Source organism: Stomoxys calcitrans, chromosome 3, assembly GCF_963082655.1.
Source record: "Stomoxys calcitrans chromosome 3, idStoCalc2.1, whole genome shotgun sequence".
Taxonomy (NCBI): domain Eukaryota; kingdom Metazoa; phylum Arthropoda; class Insecta; order Diptera; family Muscidae; genus Stomoxys; species Stomoxys calcitrans.
Window position 1 is genome coordinate 197,863,088 of NC_081554.1, and position 22,573 is coordinate 197,885,660.

Genomic DNA, 22,573 nt, shown 5'->3' on the forward strand with positions numbered 1-22,573 from the left:
TAACCTGCCTATAGACAAGACAAGAATCTGTGAAAAGTTTTAGCTTAAAATATCTTTTTTTAAGGACGGTAGAGTGATTTCAACAGACAGACGGACGGACAGACAGACGGACATGGATGAATCGTCTTAGATTTTTACGACGAATAAGAATATATTTACTTTATAGGGTCGGAAACTAGTTTTTTATCGGCTCTAACCCACTGTGCGTGGAACATTTCGTATGTCATTGCCCGACTTTAGCGGTTAAAAAACATCGTCACTTAGGTGGACCAACTTTGGAGCGTGGTATGGAAAACAATAAAGGATTTTGTAAGCAGCACGGAATTCCTGAGTTAGATTTTCTTTTTCGAGATTTCTTTTAGTATTTAGAGCGCACAACAAGCTGATTACTGGCTTAGGTGCATGTCCATGGTGACATGGTGGGGATTTCACCTAACCTAACCTAAACACACTTCTGATTTTTTCATTAAGAAAAAGGGAAGCTCGATTTTGGTTTTAGACCCTTGGTTCCTTGAGCGAAACTTCTTAGAATTTGTCGTATATTACGATTGTGACAACCGTCAAATCTGACCCACCCTAATAAACATGCCCAAATATAGATTTTGATGTTTTAGAAAGGTTTAAAACCTGACTATCGATTTTTTTCTACAAACATTTTTTACTTCACTCTGCCTCTTTCTCTTCAAGTTGTAGCCCTATGATAAGGCACCTTCAGTTTATAGCCGAGTCAGATCGGCCTTTCGCTGAACAATATCTATTCGTTAAGAAGTTTTAGATGGCTGAATGCCTTACAAATGTCGCCAACACTAGTGCGTCCTCTTACCACTGAAAAATGTTGCTGATGTTCTCTTACAAGAAATTGAATATAGACGTTCGGCGTATGTCATGTTAACCTAAGCCCTACAATGGCCCCACAACCTTATGGTGGTAGCTTAAAAATGAACCCTTCTTTTTTATTTATTGTGATTTTTCCAACTCACAATGGACATGGATTGGAAAAACCTTCTGCGTGATTAATTTATCTCCATATTAACCTAAACCACTGGCTTATTCATTTTTCCTTTAAAGTGATTTGGAAATTGGGTCAAGCCCAGTTAAATTTGCCAAAATTTGCAATTGCTTATGCCAAGCTTACTCAAGGTTTAGTGAGCTGCAACTTTGGGAATTGCAAGGAAAGTACTTTTTGGAGCAACTAAAATATTTGCGGAAAATCCACATTTAAAGCAAAAAAAAAAAACAAAAACAAAATGCAAAAAATGGGCACAAACATAATATGGAGTTTTGCCCAGCCATTGTTATCGCTTTATGCAGCCCCTTACCAAAACAACATTCAAATAGGCTATCGAACTGAACTGAACTGAGCAAGCGCAGCACCAAAATCAGCAACCATTATCATGTTGCAGCGCATGCTTGAACGGCACGATTTTTGTCCAAAAATGGTTTATGTTGGGAAACTTTGAGTTTGACGCTGTGTCTAAGTGTAAACTAATGAAATAAGACCACAAAACGTGCACACCGAGTGAGAGACAAACTAAATTTCAAACTGCCCAAGTAAAGCAGTCAGGCCCACAATTGCCACAAAAGGCAGCGCTAGGAAAACCCTCAATGCATAAAAGTGGCACATGAAGGTGTTACCAACCCCAGCAACACAAACATAATGAAATGTGATATATGTCGAAGCTGGAAATCGAAGCCCTCTGCACTGTCTGACTCCTGAACTCTTGGTCCATCCAGGTATTACTTGCTAACCAAACTAAAACGTGATTTATTTGCAATGAGGTGTTATTTTAAATGGCATTTGCGAGAATTGGGTAAATGGGAAAATCTTGCCACACCAAAATGGGAGCAAGCAAATCTGTATTCCAAACCATAGATTTGCCGAAATTGACAATCATACCGCAGGGAAATGTGGTATAAAATTTATTCTTGCTTTCTTTCCCACTTCCATTGCCTTTCCAATGCTTTTCCATCTTCCCGCCATTAAGGAAGCAAGGAAGGAAAAAAGAAAAGTATTTTGAATTGGTTAATTTTCCGCAGAGCGCTACTTTAAAACTCAATGGAGTGGAAAAATCATTGATGGCAAAAGCAACCACATTTCAGGCGAATGTAAAACCGCGAACCAGCAAACATTTTTCCTCTCCTGCCGAGAATGAAAATTCATTTTAAGACCAATGCTTAATTAAATAAACCCAAATCTAGTTAAAAAAAAAAACACATTTCCAAGAGCATACTATTTTCAGATGTAGGCGCTTTAAGTGGCCTCTTTGTGAAAGTTGAACTCTAGAAGCGGCAGCTCTTTGCCTTTGAAAGCTGAACATATTTCTTCATTGGGAAAATGGAAAATTCATCCACTTGAAAGAAAATATAACCAAAAACATTTATGCCGGTTAACGTTTAGTTGAGAAGTGAATTTATTGGTGCAAAAATACTACAGCCACTTGGGTCACGTTCCACAATAGTAAACTTTCCCTAAGGAGGGTATACATTTTGGTATTCTGCCAAAGAAAATTAAAAGCTTAACAAATGAGGCAAAAATAACTTTCTGTGAAGTGACAATGAAGGTGATTATGATGATGGTTATCTGGCCATTGCCATAATGAGTGCGATTAACTGCTGCTAAGAAATTTAATCAAACGATTAGTTTTTCCTCTGCCATTGCAAGACATAGAACAGTTGTAACACAAACACACACACACACATATACATATACATATGTTATGTTATTTTCGATTAATGGTCATTTCAAGTAATTTATTGCCTTCTTAACCATAATAATTTACGGTTTCTTTGAGAACATTGGAGTTGTTTTTATAAAGATGCTGCTTAGTTATCTTTTTAAAATTCGAGTTTCTACACGCAAAAAATAATTCGTTTTCACAAAGGAAATTTCCGTCAAATAAACTTCTTTTGTGAAAAACGTTGGACTTTGTTTACGATGAAAGTATATGTTTTGCCATAAATTTTTTTATGAATTTGTGACATACATAAAGTTTTTATTTTACCGCGACAATAACTTTCATTGTTGATATATTGCAAATTGCAAATTTGCCCATGAACATTCCACCAAGAGATTGGGGTAAACTTCTCACACATCACTTAGTGTTGTCCGATTCCAATTTTAAGCTCAATGATATAGGGGCCTCCTTTTCATATCCGAGTCCGAACGGCGTGCTGCAATGCGACACCTCTTAGGGGAGAAGTACCTCAGAAATGTCGCCAGCATTAGGAGGGGATAACCACCGCTGAAAATTTTTTCTGAAGTTCTCCCCAGGATTCGATCCCAGGCACTCAGCGTCATTTGCTAATCTCGAAATATTGATTTGCGACTCCATAAAGTGTATATTTTCTTGATCGTCTTGACTTTCTAATTCGATATAGCCATAAGCATTCGTCTGTCCTTCCGTCTATTCGTCCTTCCTCTATTCGCCTGTCTGTGAAAATCAAGATAGCTATCGAACGCATGAAGCCAGCCACCTTAAATTTTGAGCAGATACGTCGTTGGGAACTGCAAATGGGCCATATCGGTTTAGATTTAGATATAGCTGCCATATAAACCGATCTCCTGATTTCATTTCTGGAGTCCCTGGAAGTCGCAATATTTGTCCGATTGAGCTGCAATTTTGCCCATTGTGTTCTGTTACGTCTCCCAACAATCATGCCAAGTATGATTTGAATCGATCTGTAACCTGATATAGGTCCCATTTACGATCATTAACGATCTCCTGATTTTATTCCTTAAGCTCCTGGAAGTTGCCCGATTGAGCTGCAATTTTGCACGTAGTGTTCTGTTACGACTTCCAACAATCCTGCTAAGTATTGTTCTAATCAGTATATAACCTGATATAGAGCCCATATATAAACCAATCTTCCGCTTTGACATCTTGAGCCCCTAGAAGTCCCAGTCATTCGATTGGGCTGAAATTTTGCACGTAGTGAATTGAATGTTGAAGACTGCATAAGTAATTGTGTAAAATTTCAGCCAATTCAGATAATAATTGCGCCCTCAAGAGGCTCAGAAAGTCAAATTAGGAGATCGGATTATATGGCAGCTATATCAGGTTATGAACCGATTTAGACCATACATGGCACAGTTGTTGGAAAGCATAGCAAAACGACATACGCAAAATTTCAGCTAAAATTGTATAAGAATTACGACGTCTATGACTCAAGAAGTCAAATCAAGAGACCGGTTTATATGGCAGCAATATTAGGATATGGACTGATATCGACTATACTTGACATAACAAAACACCTCATGCAAAATTTCAGCCAAATCCGATAAGAATTGCGCCCTCTAGAAGCTCAAGAAGTCTAATCGGCAGATCGATTTATATGGCGGATGTATCAGTTTATAGACAGATTTGGACTATATTTGACACAATACTTGATAGTCATAACAAAGCACCTCATGCAAAATTTCAACCAAATTTAATAATAAGTGCGCCCTCTAGAGGCTCAGGAAGTCTAATCGGTAGGTCGGTTTATATGGCAGCTATATCAGGATATGGACTGATTTAAACCATACACAGTTGTTGGAAGTCATAACAAAACAACTCATGCAAATCGGATACGACTTGCGTCCTCTAGAAGGTCAAGAAGTCAAGACACAAGATCGGTTTATATGGCAGCTATATCAACACAAGGACCAATTTGGTGCAAACCCATCCGACCTACACCAATAGGAAATATTTGTCTAAACTTTCGATCAAAATGACAATCAAAAATATGCATACTTTATGGGGTCTTAGATGCATATTTCGAGGTGTTACAAACGAAATGACGAAATTAGTATACCCCCATCCTATGGTGGAGGGTATAAAAACAATATGACCAGATGTTAGAAAATCGTTCAGAATTCTTTCAGATGTGTCAAAAAAAATTCCTACCGACAAACAGTTCAGAAATAGTTTAGAATTCCTTTCCAACTGTCGGCAGAAAAATAAAAAAACATACGAAAAGACAGTCCGATTTCGTTCAGAATTATTTAAAAACTGTAGGAACAAAAAGTCCCTCAGAATGTCAAACAGAATCCGGAACGAACTCGTTAGGATCTTGTCAGAAGACTGCAGAATTTGTTCAGATTTGTCTGTCATCAGACATTTGGTTTGCTGGGAACTCTATGTCTCTATACCAATGACCAGCACACAATTGCAATTATGTGCATGCCCATGGGCTTGCTTGGGATTATTTCCTTGTAATGCGCAATAGCGTGAGTATTTTTGCCCATCACTGGTCTATACGCTCAAAAACTCAACCTATTGCTCTAGTAGGATAGACGCAAGAGAATAATTATTGTTCCAGTAAACGAATAATCGGCTACGGCTATGGAAATGCTTTTGCCATTAACCCATTAATGGGTAGAAAAATTACCAAGAAAAGAAATGTCCTCAATATTCAAGCTCAAGTAAGAAAAAAGGTATTTTAATGAATTTGGATAGGCGTAAAGTGGACTAATGAAACTAATTAAAAAAAAATTTTAGTGACTTATTGCATTTGATGGTTCCTTTAGTAAAAAAATAAATTTATAGCGATAAACCTACTAGTTTTGACAGTAAGTGCGATTTTATGTCAAAGTCATTAAAATTCTCATTTCTTTGCTTAGTGGCCAAAAAATATAGAGAACAATTTTTTTTTGATGAAAAAGCATGTGGCTTAGGAAATAATTTTTAATTTTTTTCCAAAATATTTTTTTAAATTTTCTTTGTTTAGTGGCCATTAAATATAAAGAAAATGTTTTTTTTTTATGTAAAAGCATGTGGCTTAGGCAATAAAGAGATATATTTTTTTTTGAATTTTTTTCGAAAATAATTTCGATTTTTTTTTTTTTTAATTAACAAATTTTTTTCAATATAAATGCTCTTAATAATGTAAATATCAAAATAGGACAAAGGAATTGAGGGTCAATCGTTGATGTGTTCAAAAAGCTTTTGGTTTTCCAACAAAAGAAAAGCTCTTTTACCTTAGCGAAGCTGCTAAAGGTTTTACAATAAACAAAGTTAGTTAAGTTCAATAAGGCCAAGCTTATGGCTAACGTTGGATATGTTGAAGGGAAACCTTACACAGTTACAATAAAAGAAAACTTTTCTAATAAAAGTATTTTACTTATCGTAAATGTTCTGCAATGGCCAATTTAAGAAAAAATTAAGAAACTTATCGTAAAAATATCCCAAACGTTTTATTTTTTTGTGTGTAGATTAATGAATCCTAAGCCCCAAAACAAATATTAGTATACTAAAAGCACTACAATTGATTTTCTAAAAATACCAAACGTTTGCTGGCTTTATTTGTGTCCATATCATTTTCTCTGTATGTTGCTACCACAGACTGCCTAGTAAGTGTACAAAAAAGTTGAACTAAAGTTTTAACCTTGAACATCATTTACTTCCGATGTTTCAACTAATCACTGTCATTAAAACAAATAAAACACACCTATTAATTAATGTGGCATGTATGTATGCCCATTATAATGACGATGCGCAAGAATAATTTCTTTCAATTTAAAATGTCATTTCTGTTGACCATACGCCCGGGCAATGCAAGGCAAGGCTACAGAGGCCGAATGGCACATAATGTGTGCGTGTAACTATAAAACACACTCAGAGCAGCAGCAACTACAACAACAACAACAACAAATCAAGTTTAGCCATATGTAACTGTCACTGTGCGACGTTTGTGATGGTAATTGTCAAACATTAAAATATTACTGTAATTATACTTAGCCGTAGCCAACATACAATCAAACATACATTGGTGGTTGCCATAGCTTCACAACAAACAATTCCGGCAACACTTTCCCGCCACTGTCTTTTAGATGGGGTGTTGTTTAGCTTGCTCTTTATCTTTGGTGTTTTTATTGTTGTTTTAAAAAAATAATTATGGACTTGAAGTTCTAATGTTTCCGCAAACAGACACTTATTTTATATGGTTGCTTTTACCAACATACAATGTACATACGTACAAACACACACACACACACACACTTCTTATAATTGTATAAACAAACCCACCATGCCAAAAGCAAGTAAACAAATTTATGTGGTTGCCAACATAAACTCAACTCATACGTACTGGGAGTCTTTTTCCTTTACCACTGAGAACATAAAGTCAATGAAAAGTTATCACATTACATTTGGGTTGCTGAGTAGGGGAGGTGGTGGTGGTGCAGGGTGTGTATGGAAGTAACATGATTAACACGATCTAGCCTCACATAATGTAACCTGCAACACATCATTCTCTCTCAAATGGCAGGCCTCAAACTCATGTCGATGTCGCCTAATGTTGTTCAAACACAATTTTCAAGTTTGCGGTTTTGTTTGATAGGGGGCAAATCCCTTGCTGCCCCATGCCGTTTTTTCATTGCCCTGACGGTTTGGTTTGTTTTGGCTGTGATTTAAAAGCGGTATACATTGCAATAAGAATGCGTGTATAAAACAGGGTCTTGAGAGACAACACACACACACACACACTTGATTTACCACATTAAGTCTTAATGAGCTTTGCTTTAATACGCGTGTATATGCGTGTGTGTGACTGCAATCGAGTAGATGCGAATCCGTTTATTGTGTAAAACATCTGCCACGAGAAAAGAACATACCATTTGCGTTAGGGTGAGACATTTTTTAAGCACAAGACAAAGTTTCAATGACATGTTAACACATAATTTGTTTAAATTTCTAATAAATAACAAATTTCAATGAAATTTTTATTAGAAACAAAAATTTTATGAGAACAAAAGAATAACAACATAGCAAAATTTTAATGAGTTTTTTCAAAAGACAAAATTTCAATGTCATTTTACCAAAGTTTTACGTTTTAACATAATTTCAAAGGAATTTTTGCTAAAGACAATGACTTTTTTCCTAAATACAATTACGTAATTACTAAAAACAAATTATATGGAATTTATACTAAAAAACAATATTTCAATAACATATTAAATATAGACAAAAATGTGAACGAATTTCATACATGACAAAATTTCAATGAAATTTAAGTTTCAATCAATTAAATTTTTACTAAAGAAATAAATTTCTATAAAATTTTCACTTGAGGCAAAATTTGTAAAAAAATATCCTTAAGATACATTTCAATGAAATTTTTAACTAGCACAATTTTTAGTAAAAGTTTTACTCAAATTAATGAAATATTTACGAAATTCAATGCAAATTTTATTATAGGCATAATTTCAATAGTATTTTTACCTAAGACAAAATTTCAATCAAATTTTTACTCGTCTCGAAAGAGAAATAAACAAATATTGTAAAATTTAATGATATTCGTCCTAACAGGCAAAAAACTTGAAAAATAAAGGCAAAAATTTTACGACAACTATTCAATGAAATTTTTACTAATAAACATACTGTTAATTAAATTTTTTCTTACGCCAAAAATTCAATAAATTTTTTAACTAAAAACTAAATTATAATGCAGTATTTACTACGGTAAAAATTTAAAGAAAATGTTTACTAAAAATTAAATTTCGATAAAAATCTCTCTACGGCAAAATTCAAAAACTTAAATAAAATATCTACGCCAGAATTCACTGTATTTTTTTTCTAAGAGAAAATTAAAAAAAAAAATACCAAGCGCGACCTTTATTAAAAGTTGTATTAAATTGAATGTTTTATTGACGAAATTCGATGAAATTTTTACAAAGAAAAAAATTTCAATCATATTTTTAATCAAGACAAAATTTTGAATCAAATTAACTAAACCACGAATCACTTAAGCACTAAAGAAAAAAAATTTATGAAATTTTCTAAGGACAAACTTTCATTGAAATATTTACTTAAAACATACTGTTAATTAAATTTTTACAAATGCCAAAATTTCAATAAATTTTTTACTAACAAAATTATAATAAAGTTTTTTACAAAGAAAAAAATTTCATGAAAAAATTAGTAAAGACTAATTGCAATGAAATTTTTACTAACCAGAAAAACAAAGACATTTTTACTACAGTCAATATCGTGACTTTTTCATGAGTCATGCGTGTTTGTGCGTAAGTAAAATTTTTGTTTCGTAAGTGTGCGTGAACGTGAGTCGTAATCAAAAAGTCGTGCGTGAATATCACTCACGTGCACATCTCTTATATTGTTATAAACCGATTCGGTGATAGACTATAGTAGAATTCATTGTGCAAAGTCAGCAAAATAGGATAAAAATTGCGCCCTGTAGAGGCTCATATCGGTTCATATACCAGGTTATGGACCGATTCAGACTATATTTGGCACGTATGTTAAAGGCCATAAGAAAAGTAGTTTTCAGCCAAATTTCGGTTTCTAGAGGTTCAACAAGTATAATCGAGAGATCGGTTCCGATGGGATCTATATCAGATTAGGATTCGATTCGAAAAATTTCAGCCGACTCGGATAGGAATTGCGCCCTCTAGACGCTCAGGAAGTCATGATTCAAAATCACTTTATATGGTAGCTATATCAAACATGGAACGGTTTGGCCTATTTACAATTCCAACCGACCTGCACTTATGGGAAATATTTGTGCAAAATTTCAAGCTAATAACTCTATTTCTTCGAAAGTAAGCGTGCTTCCGACAGACGGACGAACATGGCTAAACCGACTTAGAATGTCAAACCGATCAAGAATATATATACTGTCGAAATCACGATAGCGAACGCGTGTAGCTAGCCGCTTGAAATTTTGCATAAATACTTAATATTGATGGGCCATATCGGTTCAGGTGGTGGGTTTCGAAGATTCGCCCCGACTGGACATAGCACGATTTTACTTGTTTCGTTGTTTACCATCTAAGGAAGTCGAGCTTTAATGGCCTAGAGAATTTTCCTTAGAAAGGAGAGATTAGATTAATGAGTTCTAAAGAAAAGAAATTCAGAGGTTATCAGACAAATCAGGACACATATACTACACTAATGGTGGACGTGTTTTGATGACTGGCTAGATCATCATCATCTTTACACATATCCTACTGTCTGAAGTAAAATTTAACAGCAACACAGTAGAGACAATTGTACATAGGTTTCAATGAAAGTTAAAAAAAAAAGGTATAAAGTGTTTACTAAAAAAAATAGATTAAATTTCTTCTGAATTCAAGATTTCAATAAAATTTTCGCTAGATACGAAATTTCAAAGAAATTTTCTCTGAAAAGAGAACAGCTAAGGTTAATTTAATTGCAAAATTATTTCTCTGTTTTTATCGTTTTCTGAAACTTCATCTGTTGCAGCATAGTAATCCATATTCGTAGTTTCCAACTTGTCAACGCATCAAACTAGACAGGTTGAATAGTATCAACGTTATCTTTACCATCATCCGATATATTCGGACAAGCTGTCGGTCTCATTAACATTGCAGCGTATGTATGTGCGAGGTACATACATATGTCCCATTACCTGTATTTGCGTTATTTATACTGCGTTTCCCGTTCAAGGTATTACTCAATAAAATGCCAAACTACTTTTTAGACGTTTTTATGGCTTCATTTGTTGATATCGTCTCGCAGTCAATCAACTGTGTTCACCACCTCCTTCTCGGATGTTCCGATTGTAGTCCCCAACAACACAACACCTAGTATGTATCTTGACAGGCTATATAAAGCAGAGAAGTCGTAGACAAAGTATTCTCTTAATTGTTATTGCTGTTGTCGATGTTGGTATGGTAAAATACCTATACAACACTACACTACATACACTAAGTTGGTCTGCATTGCGAGTATGTGTGTATGTAATTACAATTTGGTTTTTGAGGTTTTCCTCTGCCATCGAAGATATTGATTTATAGACTTTGTCAAAATAAAACCCTTTAGTGTCAAAAAAAAAGTCACCAACATACAAACAGTCAAATGGCAGGGTCTATCTCCGAGAAGAGAGGATGAATAGACTATATCACAAGTCAGTATTTTCGAAAATGCGACAATCCACTAAAGCTGTGATAGACCAATGAAGGATATTTTTCTATTACAATCAGCTGTTTTTATACAGAGAAGCAGCTGATTAAGGCCGAAATTAATTTGTTATGCTCGATAATTATTCAAGAAAGTTAAATTAAAAAAGCTTGCCATGGTTGAGCTAAACAATTTAAACCGGAAGATATATATAGCGTTTATGTTAAGACATGACCTGAGCTGGATCTTAGGACTTGACCTGCCTGCGGACCTACCTACTACTGATTTGAATAAAGTTTCAGTTCAAATACCATCTTTTTGCATGCTGTATCGTGATAACATCCGATAGACAGACGTACGGACGGTTGTCCATGGTAAGATCATCTAAGAATTTGTATCACGATCATGAATATATACATTGTGTTAGGTTGTACCTCATTGGTGGCTGTAAAAACTCTATGAACACGGTCGAGCTAGAACTTAAGTAACCACCACATGGATCCTATATGGTGGTTACTGTGTGTGTGTTACCACCACATGGATCTATATGTGGAATTTGTTTGTACTTGGCTTTATCCATATTCAAATGCTTAACACCATCCATATCAAAAATTTTACTTAATAACTTAAAATGTTTGTATATCCTTAAGTGCCTCATATGTTTAGCAAATATAAATGATTCCGTTCTAAGATATTCATAAGCCAATGGCTTTCTACGCCAAAGTCCTTATATGTGTAAGACGCCATCTCATTATAGTATCGGCGTTTTTGCTAAGATTCCACATAAATTTTATACATTTTTACATTTAACTCTATCTTGCCCTCAGCGGCACTTTAATCATTGTTCAATTACAACAAATATGCATGCGGTGCTTCTCTGTGTATGAGTAAGTGAGTATGTTAAAGTGTTTGCGTGTGAACGTGTTGATTTAATGTGGCACTTTGGTTTTGGGAAAACAGAGGGCGAGCATTGCGAAGATAAATTAAAAATAAATTGCGGTTTTACCCAGAGGATCTTGCAAATGAAATTGTGTGTCAGTGTAAAATTGCCGGAATTTCATTGGGAGTTGTGGCGGGAAGGGGGTTTTGGAGCTTTGTTTTAACGCAGATTTTGGTATGCAACATAAACCCCATAATCCATTTACAATTTGATATTGGGCAGGAGTCAATTCATGCAGAAGCAATTACTTCCTGCTTCCCTACCCTACACTCAATATCACTACCATCAACTCATTGTGTGGTTAAATTATTTGAGACCTTTGCTACATGGGAATACTTTAAGCATTATGCGGAAGAGGAAGGGCTTAAATTTCAGATTACTACTGCCATAGACAATATGTAAATTAATATAAATTGAAATATCACCAAACAAAACTCCAAAAATGGTTGAAACAGAATTCTAGCGGTGACGAAGTTCTGTTTGAAGTAACCACAAACAACAAAAGGATATGAACATCTAAAATCACAAGGAAATGAAAGTGTGATCGAATTTTGGAAATTTTAAACTAAATTAATGAGGAGGATACTGGAATCTGTGGGTATGCCTCTAGTGACTTGTAAGATAAGTTTTCAGGACCAGGCCCGAAGGACAACGAATGGTAGATGGTCACAAAGAGGGGGCTGTGAGCATTCCAAAACTATGAAGCCTAGATGGTTCAGCGGTAGGAACTAGAAGGAATCTTCCCTCTTCTGTTCCCGTGGTATCACAATGGCCACTTCAACCTAACCTAATCTTACCTAATATTTTGAGGAAGGATGACACGATCCGTATCGGGTTATGGCGGAGTGAGGGGGAACGAAATAGCAGACGAATTAGCCATAGAGACCAGAGAACTGGCATCAGTAAACTTGGTGAATGGGAAATGAAAGAGCGTGTAACACTTTGAAATAGTGAAAGGTTGGTAGGACGATTTTATCAATGAGTGTAAGCAGGAATCATTACGGGTAACATAGAACTACGGCAGCACTTATGGAGAATAGATGTGACAAGTGGCAACGTGTGTGGGCATGTGGGGAAGATGATGATACGTTTGAATATTTTCTATGTTAATCCCTGACTTTCGCAGCAACCAAATTTCCGCACTTGGGTCTGGATACGATGCCAGACTTGAAGCGGCTTAGGAACATAATTTGGGAAGTGATGAAGGATTTTGTGAGCAGCACGGAATTTCCGCCATAGATCTCATAGGGGATATTCTTCGGATTTAGGGCGCACATCAAACCGAGATATGATATGAGATAAGATTTAGAACCGTGAACTTAAGTATGGTCCAGATCGACCCATATTTGGATATAGCTGCCACATTGTCCGATTTTGCGATTTAGACTCTTGGACCTATAAAAGGCTGATTATACCCAGGACTTACTGAATTAAGTTAAGGCAAGCGATCAGCCGACATACGATTTTTTTAATTTTTGACGGACAACACTGCGAGCTACCGGCCAATTGCGATATGCTCCGTTCTCTCCAAGGTTATGGAGAGCTTGGTTCACCAACATCTTGTGAGGTATTTAGAGTCTAATGGCCTTTATAGCGACCAACAGTATGGGTTCCGCAGAAATAGCTCTACGGGGGACCTCATGGCATTTCTCTCGGAACGTTGGTGAGAGTAAGGTTGTGGCTCTGGATATCTCCAAGGCATTTGATAGGATCTGGCACGGTGCACTTCTATCATCTATCTTGATGTTCTGAGGAATAAACATTCCTTGCGTGTTGGTTGATAGAACAAATAGCTGTAGTGTGAAACGCACTAATAGTGTTGTAATTGGTAATATTTGGTACCTTCTCTACGGATTGAGCTAGAGCCTTGAAATTTGGAATACAGTTACATCTTGGCAGTATATATCATGCGACTATAGAAGATTTTTTTTTTTAAATTCGTATATGTAGATGCCAAACCGTACAAAACGGTACTTTCTAAGCTACAGCATTTTTGAATGCAGGTACACCCTTGCAGTAAATATTGGGCGACTAGAAGATTTGTTATAGGTACCAAACCTTATAAAATGGTACTTTCATTACAAAGTGAACTACTCTTAAAATTGCGATATAGTTACACCTTGACAGTAAATATTGAGAGACTAGAAGATTATTTTGAAATTCGTATAACTTCAATTTTGTACGGTTGGTACCTACCGTACAAAAAGGCTCCTTTTTTCCGACCGAACTACAGCTCTTGTAATTTGAATACAGGTACAACTTTGCAGTAAATATTGGGCGACTAGAATATTTTTTTGAAAACCCTCATTAAATACCAAACCGTACCAAATGGTACTTTTTTAAGGACTGAGCTACAGCTCTGAAATTTTGAAATTTGAGATACAGGTTAACCTTAACACCTGATCAACAAACGAGGTAGCGAAGTGTACCAGGGTAATGCTAGTTTTTCTAAAGGCAGGCTATGTTCTTGAAGGGGCCAGATCTGGGCATATTTGGATATAGCTGCGATATAGCGATATATACCGATCTGCTGACTTAGGGTCTTAAGTGCATAAAATACGCAGTTATTTTCCGATTTCACAGAAATTTGAAACAGTGGGCTTATAAAAGCATCCCGTTATCATGTTCCACATCGGACACTATTTAGATAAAGCCGATCTGCCGATTTAAAGTATTAAGCCCATAAAAACCGCATTTATTATACGATTTTGCTGAACTTTGAAACAGTCACCCAATTTCGCTGAAATTTAGAAAAGTGAGTTGAACAAAGGCTTCCCATTGTTTGAACAAGAAATAATTCACCCAGAAATAATCTAAACCATTTTTCGATATAGCTGCCATATATACCGATCTGCCGACAAAGGGTCTAAAGCCATGTTAAAAGGCGCATTTATAGACCAATTTCGCTGGAATTTGAAACAGTGAGTTGTATTAAGACTCCCAACATCCTACCCAAATATGGCCCACATCTGACTTTATTTAGATATATCTACCATATAGACCGATCTTAGGCACATAAAAGCCGTATCCATTTCGGTGAAATTTTAAAAGTTATTTTAAGGCAGGCCACCGTAGCGCAGAGGTTAGCATGTTCGCCTATGAAGCTGAACGCCTGCATTCGAATTCTTTTTAGCAGGGATTTTCAACTCCTAATGCTGACAACATTTGTAAGGTGCTGTGTCATGTAAAACTTATCTTCAAAGAAGTGTCGCACTGCGGCAGCTGTTCGGACGCGGCTTTAAAAAGGAGGCCCCTTATCATTGAGCTTAAACTTAAATCGGACTGCACTCATTGATATGTAAGAAGTTTGCCCCTGTTCCTTAGTGGAATGCTCATGGGCAAAATTAGTATTTGAGTTATTTTAAGCCTCCCGTCATACGACCGGTATGTGGTACAAATTGTACCATATTTAGATATTAATGGCCAGATTTGGCTAAGACTATGACTTGTATAAGATTTCTCAGCTCCTGAACCAAATAGGTTCCAGACCAGCCCTTATTTAGATATAACTATGGATATGGTAGTGGAGTTATAAAAGAGGATGATGAATCTAATATCGTGGCCAGATTTGGCTAAGACTATGACTTGTATAAGATTTCTCAGCTCCTGAACCAAATAGGTTCCAGACCAGCCCTTATTTAGATATAACTATGGATATGGTAGTGGAGTTATAAAAGAGGATGATGAATATAACCAAAGTTTGGTACGAACTTAATGCCTTTTTATTTGTTTATATTTTTCTTATACAATTTTCTTTTGGAACTGTCTAAGGAAATCTAATATCGTAGAAATCCTTTGTATCAAAATAAATTTATTTGGAGGTCACCGTGGCGCAAAGGTTAGCTTGTCCGTCTATGTTCAAAACCCGGCGTGAACATCATAAAAAAATGTTCAGCGGAAGGTTTCCCCTTATGTAAGGTATCCAGCCATGTTAAAAATTCGGACTCTTTAATATGAAAGATGTATCCCCCAGTTCCTTAATGGAATGTTCATGGAAAATTTGTACGTATGTATAAACATCATTGCCGTGAATTCTTTTGAAATCTGTTCAAATCAATTAACTCCCTTGTCAAACTTCACCCTTAATTATATGACAATTTCAGATAAAATCCAATTTAATCACTTTTCTTATACCTTTTTTTATTTCAGGTTATAAAATGTCATCAACTGCATTGTGTTATCTTCAAGATTAAACGAAGGTAGGTTAAGTCCTTCAAAAACTTTTAATCTTCTTTATCTTTTCCATTGTTGTTATGAGCATGACTACACTCTCATTTGCAAAGACTTCACCTTAAAAGTTAATTTTTATGTTTTTTGTCTCAATTAAAAACGAAAACAAAAAAAAATACAAGGCACGCAAATCTATCAACTTTTGACTGTGGAAGGGAAAAAAAGTTTGACAACGCCCTAAAGCATGCTATGCCAAGAAGCTTCAACAGGTTCAGCCGACATAACAATGACACGCATAACCTTACGATAATTTCACCTGTTGTTGTTGGCCTAGCTGTTCAAGGGGGCAGGGCAGGGAGGCAGAGCAAGTAAACGAGCTTAAATAACAAGACTTTTTATCAGTTGAAGAAAAATGGTTTATATGCCATTTAGTATGGCATATTGTTAGGGGTGAGCAATTTAATATAGCCCAATTTTAGGGCCATATTTCAGTTGAATGAAGTTTATGCCATTTTTTCTTTAGATCAATTTAATTTACAATTGTACTACAATATCTATGAAGGGTAAAAGAGGTCGGAGAATTCTTGCAATGCTTTCAATTAACTTAATTACAAAATTTCGTAGAATTATTACGAAAAGCATATTGAAAGACAAATATTGTTTGATTGCAAAGGCTTATTGCTTTCTATGAACCCCTTGTGTTATTTTATGGAACTATTTTAATTAAAATAAAATAAATTCAAGACATAAAAAGTCTATGTTGTAATTAAATGACTGACAATAACAAGAAAAGACAAGGAAAGTCACCATTCAACAATATTCAATATTCAATAATAAAATCTTCATCGGGTAGAACTTTAATAATAGCTTTACGCAATGAAGATTTTTTTATATTTCTTATGTTCCCTTTTGACTCTTACATACTATTCATAATATTTCCCAAGCTTAATTTTTGACGCATTATGACCTTGATATCAAATTCAAATGCATTCGATGAAATCGTAACACATGCAATACCATTAACGTGACCTGTGATTTTATTACACCGCCTATTTGGAATTCCCTCGACAAATACAAATCGGTTTTGCTTCCCACGTTCATAGCAGCAGTTAATGGTCTATAACAAATGAATTGGTTATGCCAATCAACAAACCAACCAAGTGAATTGTGGGTGAGCAGCCATTTTTAGGTATGGATTTTTGAAAATAGAACTTATTAAACATTTAACAAAGTTTCGTTATAGGCCATAAATAAAACAAGCATGTCACGTATCACAAAATTCAATTCAAACGTTAAAACGGTGTAACAAACTTTTCACTTACAAAAAAAAGTCCATTAAACGGGGTCACGTTCTATGACCATTGAAGGCGAGAGTAAATATTTGAATAAAAACGCGACAGTTCCATTTTCAATATTTGTTCAATAACTGCTACCTCAATAACTGCTACCTTCACAATTGAAAACAAAGGAGACATTTTTCCCCAAAATACCTTAAAAGCTTATAAAACAAAGCAAATGCTGAGCTATTATTGGAAATCTATTAAATCGAAAATATGTCAAATGACTAAATCAAGGCAATTACAAAATGAACTAGGAAATGAATATTGGGAAAAAATAACTTACCAAGGCCAAATCGATTTGATTTTCAATTTAACAAATTTAAGGATTCTGAAAGTAAGAGAGAAAAAATAAAAAAAAATTAGGCTACGGACGCAAATATAGGCCAAAAACTGAATCAAGTATTTTATCGCTGTCTTTAGAGAAAATACCAAGGAAACTTATTGTAGGTTAGGTTGAAGAAGAATGTTTGAGCCGCCACATGTCGCTATGAACATTTATTGGCCTGATGAATGATCTAAAAAATGATTTAGGCATAATGAGGTAAAATTCATTACACATCAAACACTGCACAGTAGGTTGGACAAAAAAAAACATGGTAAGAAAACTGATGTTTGAAAACGGGTAAGATTGGTAAAGTGTACTGGTTTAGCAATTATTCATACACTTGAAAGTACCTTCAATTATAGTTGTACTTATATTTGTTGTGATATAAGTTAATGTTACCCCCCTTTTGGGGGGGAACAAACTAAAACATTCGCAACAAGAATTGTATGGAAATGAACTTATTGAAGAAATTGATATATAAAAATTGATTTTGGGGTATTTTTGATTTTTTTTAATAAAATTAATATTGAGCGAATCGAATAAAGAAAAACAAAATAAAACTCTAAGCAATCGATCACTCGCCTCATGTGTCGATAAAGAACGTAGCAAACTGTGCGTCATGGTGTGAACTGCAGAACACACGAATATCGACATTTTGAACGCATATCGCAGTCCATGCTGTAAGGTACTACATATAATAGAGGGATGTAAGACTATGCTAAATAAGTTGCTTAAAATGATTCTCAATACAACAGTACTGTGGTACAGGGTATTATAACTTAATGCATTTGTTTCTAACACCTAGAAAAAAGCGAGCTTGACCCTTTGATAACTATACCAATCCGAATCAGAATCACTTTCTGATTCAATTTTACAATGTCAGTGCATGCTAATTTGTGAACAAAGTACGGATCGCAATTTTCATCGGCTCAGATTTGGATGTACCCCCACATATGTATATGTTCGTCCAATTTAGCAGGAAGTATTTTCTTGTGACTTTTGAATATTCAGATTAAGATATAGCTCCCATATATATGATCGGCCGATTTTGAGTAATTTGCAATAATGTAGTCATTTGTCAAACGATTGTGTCGAATTTGACAGGAAAGATTTTCTTATAACTCTCGACATTACTGATGAACTTCATAGGAATCGGTTAGGATTTCGATTTAGCTCCCATATATATAAAACCCGATTTTCACTTCTATAGCCACTGCAAGCGCATTTATTGACAAATCTTTCCAAAATTTTTCTCTATGCTTTTATCGACGACAATTTCTAAAGACGAACACGTAGACTTTCCTCATATTTCGTTGCAAGAAATCTGAAAATGTCTTCCACCAAATCTTCAGCCACATTGTTCACTACAAATACGCGTGAGGTGAATACTGAGCTGACTGTGATGGTCGATGGAAAAATAATTTCGACCTTCAAGTGTCCCAAAATGCTTGGCGTCACATTTGACAGCTCTTACACATTCTCCCCACATGCCACAGCAATTTGAGATAAAATCAAAAGTAGAAACAAGGTCCTCAAGTCACTAGCTGACAGCACTTGGGGTGCAGACAATCAAGCCTTGTTGACCACGTACAAATCAATTGGCCGGTCTGTGGTAAGTTATGCAGCACCAGTGTGGTCTCGTCAACTTTGTGACACGCAGTGGTATAATATTCAGATCTGTCACAATGCCGCTTTCCGAACTGCGACGTGCTGTCTCCTCAGTTCTCATTTGGACCACCTTCATCGGGAGACAAATATCCTACCAGTGCGAAGACATAACTACATGCTGTCTAAGCAATGCCTTTTGGGCTGTTATCGCAGAGACCAACCAAATCATCACATTGTGGATAGATATCCACCGCCCAGAAGCCTTAAGGTAGATCTACATGATCTAGAGCGTAAGGTTCAGTGCTACAAGAGAGAACCTCTAGATCAAGCGGCATATCAAGCAAGTCTAGACAATATTCATGCAGTAAATGCGGTAAATGGTACCCATTGCACCTGAAGTAATTGACCTCCCCCGGCAAACCAGAGTAGTTCTAGCTCAATTACGTTCCGGCATATGAAGCCGCCTCAATTTCTACAGTATTTCCCGATTGTAATCAGGGACCGCACGATACACGTCACCTGTTTAACTGCCCAGCTAGACCCACTCGACTCAGACCTGGACACATCCCATCTGAGTCGCAGAGCTTCTGGGTCTTGACACAGAATCATCAAGCAGACGAAAGATAGAACACAACAAACTGCTACAATAACAACAACAATATCTACAGAGTTTGGTGGAAATCCGTTCAGATTAAGATATAGCTCCCATATATATGATCGTTGAGCTTAAAACTTGAATCGGACAACACTCAGAGTTCCTGGGTCTTGACACTCAACAGTATCATCAAGCAGAAGAAAGACAGAACACAACAAAATTCTACAACAACAATATCTAAGGAGTTTGGTCGAAATCTTTTTAGATTAAGATATAACCCCCATGTATATATGATCGTGGAGCTTAAAACTTGAATCGGACAACACTCAATGCTATGGAAGAAGCATCCCCCTTTGTCCCTTAAGGGAATGTTGATAGACAAATTCGAAATTTTTGTATTATTAGCATCTCGTCAAGGTATCATTATCTTCGAACTGAGTATCTTTGCGACAAAACTTGCCACTACTCTTCAGATGTCCCCACTGCTGCTTATCTTCGTTGTTATGTTTCCGATCTCCTACTCTTCTCAAATCTAGCGGTGACAGCGGAAGGAAGTGTGCTCCGCATCATCTATCATATTTTCTTCTGGGAAGTTGCAGAATGGTTAGCTCCCGATAAAAACGTTTTAATTGAAAACAATTTTATTTTCAATTCAATTTTTAGTTGAACATTTTGTAGGGATCGTTTTTCTATGTACTTATGTGTATAACGAACCGCTTCATTTTAATTTTAATAATTAACCTATTAAAGACAATGACTAAGACTTCTTTTGGATTGTTGTGTCAAACTTAAGTTAAATATTTCAACGATGGAAACTAGTTAACTAGGACATTAACCATTATTGAATATATTTGTTAGGTCAGGTTAGGTTTAAGCGGCAGTCTGCCATCAGACTCACTGAGACGTTTTCGTCCATTATGATACCACAGGAACAGAAGAAGAAATATGTCTTCTAGTTCCTAGAACCATCCAGATCGCTTTAAAAAGCAAAATAACTTGTTAATGTTCACATCCGCTAAATCAGATAGGTTCTCAAAGAAATGAGGACTTAAAGTGGAACTCGTTCTGACTGCTAGTGCGGGACCTAAACACAGGAGGTGTTTTATAGTATCTTCTTCTTCGATGTCCTCACAGCTTCTGCAAAAGTCTGTAAGCCTGTTTTCCGATTAGACAGTGACCTGTCATGACGGACGCAATGACTGAGACGTCTGTTCTAGCCAATGACAGCACAGCAGTAGACCTCTTCAAGTCTAGATTATGCCACATAGTTTTGGAATGCTCACAACTCCCTCTTTGTGAGCATTAATCATTCGTTGTCCTTCGAGTCTGTTCCTTTTATAGTTATTAACATCCAATAGCTATTAACGACATCCTTTCATTTTAATTTATATACTCCTCGAAATATTCTTCTGAGAGTTCATAAAGTATATATATTCTTGATCTTCATGTCATTTTAAGTCGATCTAGCCATGTCCGTCCGTCTGTATGTCGAAAGCACGCTAACTTTCGAAGGAGTAAAGCTAGCCGCTTGAAATTTTACACAAATACTTCTTATAAGTGTAGGTCGGTTGGGATTGTAAATGGGGCATATCGGTCAATGTTTTGATATAGCTGGCATATAAACCCATCTTAGGTCTTGACTTCTTGAGCTTCTAGAGTGCGCAATTCTTATCCGATTGGAATGAAATTTTGCACGACGTGTTTTGTTGTGATATCCAACAACTGTGCCAAATATAATTCAAATCGGTCCATAACCTGATATAGCTGGCATATAAACCAATCTGGGGACTTGTTTTTAAATAACCTATTACAATGAAAGGCTAAAGCTTCTATGGCTTTATTTGTTTGAAACTTTAGTAAATTATTTCAATGATGGTAACTATTTTGACTATGTCATTAACTATATCCGAGTTATAGTTGTTAACTTCCACTAGCTACATAACGAAACCCTTCCTTAGCATAATTTATTACAGATAATGAACACAGCTTCCGTGAGTTTATTTGTCTGAAACTTGATAAATATATTTCATCGATGGCTGAGAAAAGAACAAAAAATCCAAATAAATCCCACATTACCTAACCCTTCTCTCTCCCTCACTCATGCGATTTGTTTCATCTATTGCTGTCATTCAGTATTGCTTTAATAATAATAATTTCGTACATGTCATTTACAATTATCAAAGCAATCTTTGTGGCATTCCTTCAATGTGAAAATATTATTTTACTTGGAATGCCAAGATGGCTTTTCAATTAAGTCCTTTGTGAACTGAACTCAACATCTTTCCCCCCTCATTTGCATTGTCATCAGACATCTCAATTCCCAGGGTTACGAGATGTTGCTAACAGGCTATCGGCAAATAGACATGGAATGTTTGATGTTTCCATGCCATGGCGGGTAAAGAGAGGACTTATGAATTAAGGGAAGAGAGTTTACTCTGTGGTAACTTAATTCCATTAAGATTGATTGATGGACAGCAGCAAAAACAAAAACAAAAAACCAACAAGTTCTTTTTCCAGAAAATTACTTTAATTAAGTAAGCCACCAATAATTCTGTCAGTGTGGTGTGTTCGTTCTACTCTTTTCTGACATTTCTATATCGATTTCCACCTTGGGCAAAATATGTTATTTCAATTAATCAAAGCCTTATGGCCTGGTAACTCTGACTGTACTCACTCCTGGCAGTAGGGAGTAGGGAGTCTCAGCTAATTAATACTTGAATGTGTGTTACACTCAAT

At 35.8% G+C, this 22,573-nt stretch overlaps 1 protein-coding gene and 1 long non-coding RNA gene across 3 annotated transcripts in view; one reads left to right on the forward strand and one right to left on the reverse strand.

The window, feature by feature from the left end:
* LOC131996374 (uncharacterized) overlaps positions 1-22,573 on the reverse strand; it is a 204,047-nt gene that overhangs the window by 80,237 nt on the left and 101,237 nt on the right. The window contains exon 2 of the long non-coding RNA XR_009397823.1: positions 17,593-17,637. This is a non-coding gene — a long non-coding RNA (uncharacterized LOC131996374). The remainder of the gene's footprint in view (positions 1-17,592; positions 17,638-22,573) is intronic.
* LOC106088283 (uncharacterized) overlaps positions 1-22,573 on the forward strand; it is a 129,052-nt gene that overhangs the window by 34,529 nt on the left and 71,950 nt on the right. For both annotated transcript variants that reach the window (XM_059365996.1, XM_013253719.2), the window contains one exon: positions 15,949-15,998. The gene's annotated coding sequence lies outside the window, so the exon portion shown is untranslated. The remainder of the gene's footprint in view (positions 1-15,948; positions 15,999-22,573) is intronic.